Source organism: Neolamprologus multifasciatus, chromosome 16 (genome assembly GCF_963576455.1).
Source record: "Neolamprologus multifasciatus chromosome 16, fNeoMul1.2, whole genome shotgun sequence".
NCBI lineage: Eukaryota > Metazoa > Chordata > Actinopteri > Cichliformes > Cichlidae > Neolamprologus > Neolamprologus multifasciatus.
Window position 1 is genome coordinate 13,810,281 of NC_140454.1, and position 7,575 is coordinate 13,817,855.

The following is a 7,575-nucleotide window of genomic DNA, read 5'->3' on the forward strand; positions in this document are numbered from 1 at the left end:
CAATTCTTTATGTTGTAAAATAATCAAGAAATGGAAATTTGTTACTTATGCAACCCAGAATAATTAGAATTAGAATAATTGTTCCAATTGTTATTTGGTTCATTTTAGGGTGAATGTGTGAGAGTAGCTCACAGTTTGCAACCAAGTAGTGTGTATGTGGGCTGCTCTGTAATTGGTTGTTTGGACTTTGCATTTTGATGAAAGCTTATTGGTAATTCTATTTTGCATTTTTCAAGACTCAGTGTTATTGAACATTTAATGCTCCAGACCTCAGTCACACAGATCCAGTTATAGTCAGGTGAAATAGAATCTGAACAAACACTTGCCATTTGCTCTCTCTGCTGAAGATAAACTTGAAAAAGTGCAATGCAAACTAGAAACAGACAACATTTGTGTTATACTTTTTACAGTTTCAAAACTGCTTGTTTGCAAGTACAGTAGCTTGCAAAAGTATTCGCCCCCCTTGAACTTTCCCACATTTTGTCACATTACAGCCACAAACATGAATCAATTTTATTGGAATTCCACGCAAAAGACCAATACAAAGTGGTGTACATGTGAGAAGTGGAACGAAAATCATACATGATTCCAAACAAATAAATAACTGAAAAGTGGGGTGTGCGAAATTATTCAGCCCCCTTTGGTCTGAGTGCAGTCAGTTGCCCATAAACATTGCCTGATGAGTGCTAATGACTAAATAGAGTGCACCTGTGTGTAATCTAATGTCAGTACAAATACATATACATATATACACAATACAAATACTGTAATGTGACACTGTATTTTCAGACATGACATGCTAACCACTGGCAACCATGACAACTTGCTATTGAACAAAGGATTCACCAGCAACTTCTAGCAACCATTCACCAACTGGATGGGAAGACACATTTTTACTCAAGACTGGTTGTTGCTAGATAGTTTCCAAGAAGTCTCTTGTGCCTGTGTAACTAAGACCTTAGCAGCACTGCTTCTGAGCAATAGCCCAACCCACTCAATAAACCCACTTTGGCACCATACACAACTGCAAATGTGTATTTAAACTGGATGATGGCTCATTACCTGGCTCTATTTAATGATGGATACAGAAAATAAAAGGGTCCATAAATTGAACCTTGGGGAACACCATGCATAGTGACACTTTACTAAATTATACACAAACCACTCATGAAGAAACAAATTTGACACAATTTTAAACGAACAAATACCTTAAAATCACCATGGAAAAATAACAATGTTATGTAATGCAGAGTACTTTAGGCAGTCAACTCAAGCTGCACTGTGTCATATGCTAACATGACTCACTCTTCGCATGACATAGTTATACACCCTCCCAACTCTTCAGAGTTTCACACTTCTCACTCTGTTATGTTAGTGTTGTTTGCATGTCTGCTAACTTCTGTATTTTTTTTTACTCATCACTCTCCATTTTTTGTTTACTTCATAGTGGCAGGGAGTTATGAGCTCTAAGCCCAGATGCTAGACTGGATTCTGCTGCTTGAATCAAATGTGAGACTCCTGAAATATAGGAAATCACATATGTAGTCAAACATACTCAGCTGTACCTTAATCAATTTCATGACGTATCAGTTTACCAACTTACAAGAATAAATTCTGGCAGCAGTCATTTTAATGCTCATCTTAACATTAAAAGGACCAAGGTTACTATTTATATTCTGTGCAAAAGTACAAGAGTTTACAAAGTTCTTTTTTGTCAAAAGTTTGGTCAAAGCAATAAAGTTTCAGAGAAATTAATGAGAACAATGAAGTTTTATATCTGAACCATCTTAGACTAAAACAAATCTGGTATCAGCTGAACAATCCAAATTATACAAATGCACTGTAGAAGACCCCTTCCCTCCTTGCAGTCTACTGCATTTGATACACTTGCTCTTACACATCCTCATAGAAGCTTAGGTCTTTCAGATCTCTCACTTTAAGACAGTCCTTTCAACTAAATGTGTCCAGCCTGAGGCAGAAACATCCCCTCCTGTGGCTTATTCGCTGTAGGTACAAGGTTACCTACAACCATGCATCTGAGATCAGGTGTTTCTGATCTTGCTGCAAGACTTCTTGGTACAAGAGAGAAAGTACCGATGATGTTTGTTAATGTTTGTTGCTTTCACCAGAACAATTTTTTCACCTGTTCCCCTGGACTATTGTGTAGTATGTAGGTGTGAGAGACCAAGCAGCAACGGCATAGAGGAAAGAGGAAAAATGTCTTCAAAATGGGCTTTTTAAAATTTTAACCCCAAAAAGACAAAGTTCAAAATATAATTAGTGAGCCCATAAAAGAGGTCAACTAAATATAACTCTACTCAAAGAGTAACTTCCAGAAACTTAATCAAACAAAATAGACACAACTTAACTCACAAACTGACCTAAACACAAAGACACAGGAGGGTAACCTATATAGTGGTTTCACCAAACCATTTACACACAATAGGGGAAACAAAAACAAACACCAATACCAACTAAGCACAAAAATAACATGACTAAACCTAAAACAGCCCCCGTTTCTGACAAACACTTGGTTGGTCCTGTGTTTTCAAAGTCAGGCCTTGGCCATGCCTTTTGTCCAGACAGGAAACAGCCACCTCCCCAAACCAGGTAACTCAAAGAAAGAGAAAAATAATTAATATAACAGAAAACATTTTTAAAAATCACACAATGCTACTATGCGTGCACTTCATAATATCATTGTTAGGTTTAAGTAAGGATATTAATGAATTATATTACTGAAATAACTGCAAACCAAACTAATGAAACGAATGAATGGACAGGTTTATCCATGTGTGGCTGATGCCATCACAGCAGATCTGCATTTATTTTTGCATTGATTCAAATGAAAAATGCAGTTCCATCACTTGTGACTTTTAATCTTCGTGGATTGACATACTGTGTGTTTTCATCAATGTTGAACTATACTGCCACTATTGCAGTAGTAGTTTGTTTTACTCATTTCTAACATCATATTTCAATTTGGTGATTGATTTGTACTTGAAAATGAATTGTGTTGGTTTGGCCAGTAACAAAAACTAACAGGACATACTTCTACTTTAGTCAGACAGTTAACCAATCACCCAGTACTGCCTTTTTACAGCCTTTTTGGGGTTTAAAAAATGATGGTTTAAGACTTTAAAACGTGCTATTTCTCTGTATCCACTTAAAAAAATGTATTATTAATGTAGCTAGATAGCTAGCTAGCTTTTCTAGGAAGATAATGCTCATTCCATACTGAGGCCAGTCTGGTTGTTTCTACGGATACTGGCCTCTTACAGAATGACTGAAAATTTGTGATGTGAGCAACGGTTCATTGGTAAGAAGGGTTAAGGTTAGCCTATAAAAGTACCACCAGGGCTCATAACTTGTGTCTTCTCCAGCAAATCAAAGTCAGTCATGGCTTCTTATTCTGTCATTTCAGACAGACCACGGATGTCTGCAGCGGACACGCAAAGGACCGCTACACTCGATTGAGGCCATGGAGAGGTAAAGGATGATTATACTCTGCTTGCTCTGTCTGCTGTCATCTTGTAACATTTCTCTTCAACACACAATGACCATGAGGAGAATAGGTTAGAACACCCGTCACCCTAATGTCTTCGTGCCATATCATGAGAAGCTCATAGAGATCCACCTCCTTCATTTCAAGTAGGCCAATCTTTGTGTCAACCACAAGAGGGAACAATGCAGCACATACACAAAGCCTTTACCTCAGCTATGCATCCCTAAAACCATGGTGTGTTTTATATGTAAAAAAACAACAACCAACACTTATTTTAATGACGGGAATTCTAATGTCATAGCTCTCTTATCATAGCTGATTACGTGCATATTTATTCAGATTATATTCCTTTTGGTATGATTCCCTTCGTAACCTGAGGAAGATTAAGCAAATTGAAGTCATATATGGAGTCATTTAAGTTGCTTAATAGGCTGCTGTGGGGCTACAAATGATCCCTACACTCTATGGTTGTAGCTGAAGGGTTAATAGGTCATCCATGTAATTGCTATGTCATCTCAAGACTGATGGAAAGTCTTGGATTTTCAGTCTGAATATTTGTACTAATTTTCTCTAATGCATCTCTCTGTACGTTAAAGAGCAAACAACCCAAAAAGTAAAAAATTAAATTAAAATAAATCAAAAGATGCACTAAAAACAGTTAAATTTAAATATTTTCGGAATCCATCCAAATAGCTCCACTTGGGCTGAATGCATCTCTGCTCAATGGCTCTTTGGTCTTTAACAGACAGAGACGGCATTGGGGTGTCACAAATACATGATGTGGATGGGAGAGAAAGAGGCAATTTGGATCCTCATTAAATTTTCAAAAGTCCTGATGGTCCTCCGAAAATTGAACCAACTGTTCCAACGCACCCTTAATTTTATGCTACAGTAAGTGCAAATTAGTTTCACAAAACATATTTTTAATCACACTCTGCCGAGTTAATTTGGTGTGTGGTAATTTTCCGTTCTCCTCTCTTAGCATCACACTCAGTCATGAACCATGATGGCTCGTATGATCTGTGCTCAACACAGGCCCACCCCGAGTCGAGACTCTGTGTTCTTCTTGTTACCAATCTGGCAAATGATCAATCCTTTCCCTACATCATAAATACAGCAAAGGGCTACTGTATGTGTTCGCTTGCATGTTAGTGTAACACCTGCTTAGTATAGTAGGGTTAAGCTTATAGACTAGATTCGAGAGGAGTAAAATAAATTTGAGAGAATTGAGTGTTGAACAGCCAGCAGATTTATTACAATGTCACAGTGGTGCAATAACCCGATGTAAACAGCATAGAAAATTAACAGAAGATCAACAGAGAAGAGCGCTCTTTTGAAAATAACAACAAAATAAAATAAAATAAAATAAGTAGTCTCTTTAGACCCGACTCCTGATGAGCAGGGTATTGGGAGTTCAATGGTTTCCCAGAGAAACAATCCGTATGAAGTAAGCAGTTTTTGCTCTTGCTTATCTGAAATCCTGCGATTCGAAGTAATTCAGACTGTAGCTCTACTCCTGCATCCAGAACAGCTGGCCACACTGCTTTTGGATTCGCCAAGAGTTTTCACAGGGTCTGGCTCACCATCCATATCCAGAACCACTTCAGATCCAGGATCACAAAAAACCAGTCTGCACATACAGTACAGAGCAATAAACAAAATAGTTCTTAACAGTTTTTCTAAATAAAATGAGATCTCATAAAGTTTTCAAAATCAAGTACACTGTTGTTTTAACATTGTTCTGTTTCTATGAATTCCATTTGTATTGCTTTACAGCATTACAATCAATTGTATTTATATACCCCTTTTTAAGGCATATGTAATCACATTATGAAATGTTTGTAACGTAACTAGTTTTAAATAACTTATTTACATGAATTAACCTATAACTGAAATGACAAAGTGCAGAAAAAGCACTGGACAACACTTATGGCTAAAAGAAAAGTGCATCCTGCGTTAGTTTTGCACATTTGTGAAGATGCCCAATCAAATAGACAATAAAATAAAATACAACACTCCATTTCACACACAATTCAAGTACTCCGACTGGTTTTAGGTTTTTTAGACAATACAGACTTCGCACTGTTGCAGTGTTTACCACATGTAAAATTAGCATAAGTTTTCCTGCTAACTTATCATCTCTAGTAACTCACCGGAGTTCCCAAGAAACAAACACACGCTCTGCCTGGTTTTGGTCGAGAGTAAAACACATAAAGGCCTCTGAAAAGTACATAACTTTAAGTTAGAGACTGTTAAAAATACTTTATAACACTTATTTTATACCGAAAGACTCACTGTGTAGCTTGTTAATTGCTCTCGGGTGTCTTGCTCCGTTTTGCCTAGCTTACTGCAGCAACGTGCTTTTGTTGCATTCACTGAACTACGGAAAATCAAAGTGTGTTCAAGGGGTGTCAGAAATAATAATGCAAGGTAAAAAACAAGAAAATACTAGTAACCATGTCTATAGGGGTTACACCAGCCATATATTCCAAACCACTCCTTTAAATAGAATCATGCTAATGCTTATTTTCTGTAAGTCACTGTTGAATCTTGCAATAACCAATTACCAAAAAATACATTGATTTTAATGCATGCTAAAGATAAACATGCAGCCCTAATTGACTGACTTCATTTATAATTATGGACAGTACTATCCAGAAGTGTTAGCACTTCAGGTGTTTGTATCACATAATACCATCACGCAACAATACCATCTGATCAGTCTCAGATTTATTCAGCGGAAACACAACAGAGTGACAGAAAACTAGCTTCAGCGATTAAACAAAGAGGCATTCTTTAACAGAAGGCATGGCTCCACCAGAGTCCTGATTGCAGCATCAATGATTCAGTTTGTATTAGGGCCAATATTTTGCTTAAATATATTGAGCCACATTTAAAAGTTTTCCTTATGATCTTTAATTTGTAGCTCGTAGTATATTTTATCTTGATTACTTAACTTTGTAATTTAACATATTGCACTCTTTTAATTCATCCTGCTTATGTTAATCTACTCTGTGGTTGTCGCTGGGCTCCAGCGGTCACACCTGTTGCTAATAATCAGCCACAGTATTTAAGAACCTTTTTGAACATCATCTGTGAGCCCGACTGTTGTTGCCCTCGTGGAGGTAATCAGGCCATTTGATACTAGTGTAGGTTGTTGTTGTAAACTGGTGTATGTACTTGGGTCAGCATGCAAAGAGTAGTTTATAGTTTATAGTTGTTTTACATATAATAGTAACAAAAATGAGAAATAGATAAGCAGGACTGGAGACATTTTGTATTGTAGTTGTCTGTTGTACATGGAATAATTAACATCTGTCTTGTTTTTTAAACTGAATGGCATGCAAATTGCTTCTTGGAAGCACGAGTCAGAAACTGCAGAAGGTGTTAAGGTTCAGGATTGCATAAAGAGACTGAATCATTGAAACAGTCTTCACAGAAGAACTGTAGCATCTTTAAGTACCTTAACATTTTCAGTGCAGTTATTTCTAGGCAAATTTGTGTTGTTTTTGTATGAAGATGAATGATAAATAAAACTTGTGATGACATTAGGTTTACAAGCATCTGTTTTTTTTGCTTGTTAGCACCTTAAACTCTGCCACAGCACTAACACATTTGCTTCAAATATGTGATAAATCCTAAAAACTATGAAATTTGCAGTTGCTATCATAACATGTCATGTTCCAACATTTGCCAACAAGACAAAAAGGGCACTCCAAGTTTATTAACATGCATTGTGTTCAAGGAAGAATTTTACCTTTAAATTCAAAGAATATTGTGAGCAGCTGTTAGTGTGGACGGAGCTTCCTTATAGAGCTGGAAAGGCTTTTCAGTGGGAAGTTGGAGAAACATGAATTCCTCAGTGATGACTACATCATGAGCAGAGATGGGCAGTAAAGTATTACAAGTAATCTGATTACTTTTTAAAATAATGAGTTTCTCCGGACAATGACGTACGAGCGTTCAACGTCCATAGCAGCAACAGACGTGTGTAGATCAACAATGGATAATATGGAGTGCGGGAGAGAGTATGACCATGCAGCATTTAAAGCTTGGAAGTTTTTGAGTTT

General features: G+C 36.9%; 1 long non-coding RNA gene across 1 annotated transcript; it reads right to left on the minus strand.

Moving 5' to 3' along the window:
- Nucleotides 1-1,406: 1,406 nt before the first annotated feature.
- Nucleotides 1,407-5,978, minus strand: LOC146500434 (uncharacterized). The gene is made up of 2 exons (XR_014869714.1): nucleotides 5,659-5,978; nucleotides 1,407-5,135 (listed from the first exon to the last, which is right to left on the minus strand). It is a non-coding gene; the product is annotated as an uncharacterized LOC146500434 (long non-coding RNA).
- Nucleotides 5,979-7,575: the final 1,597 nt, after the last annotated feature.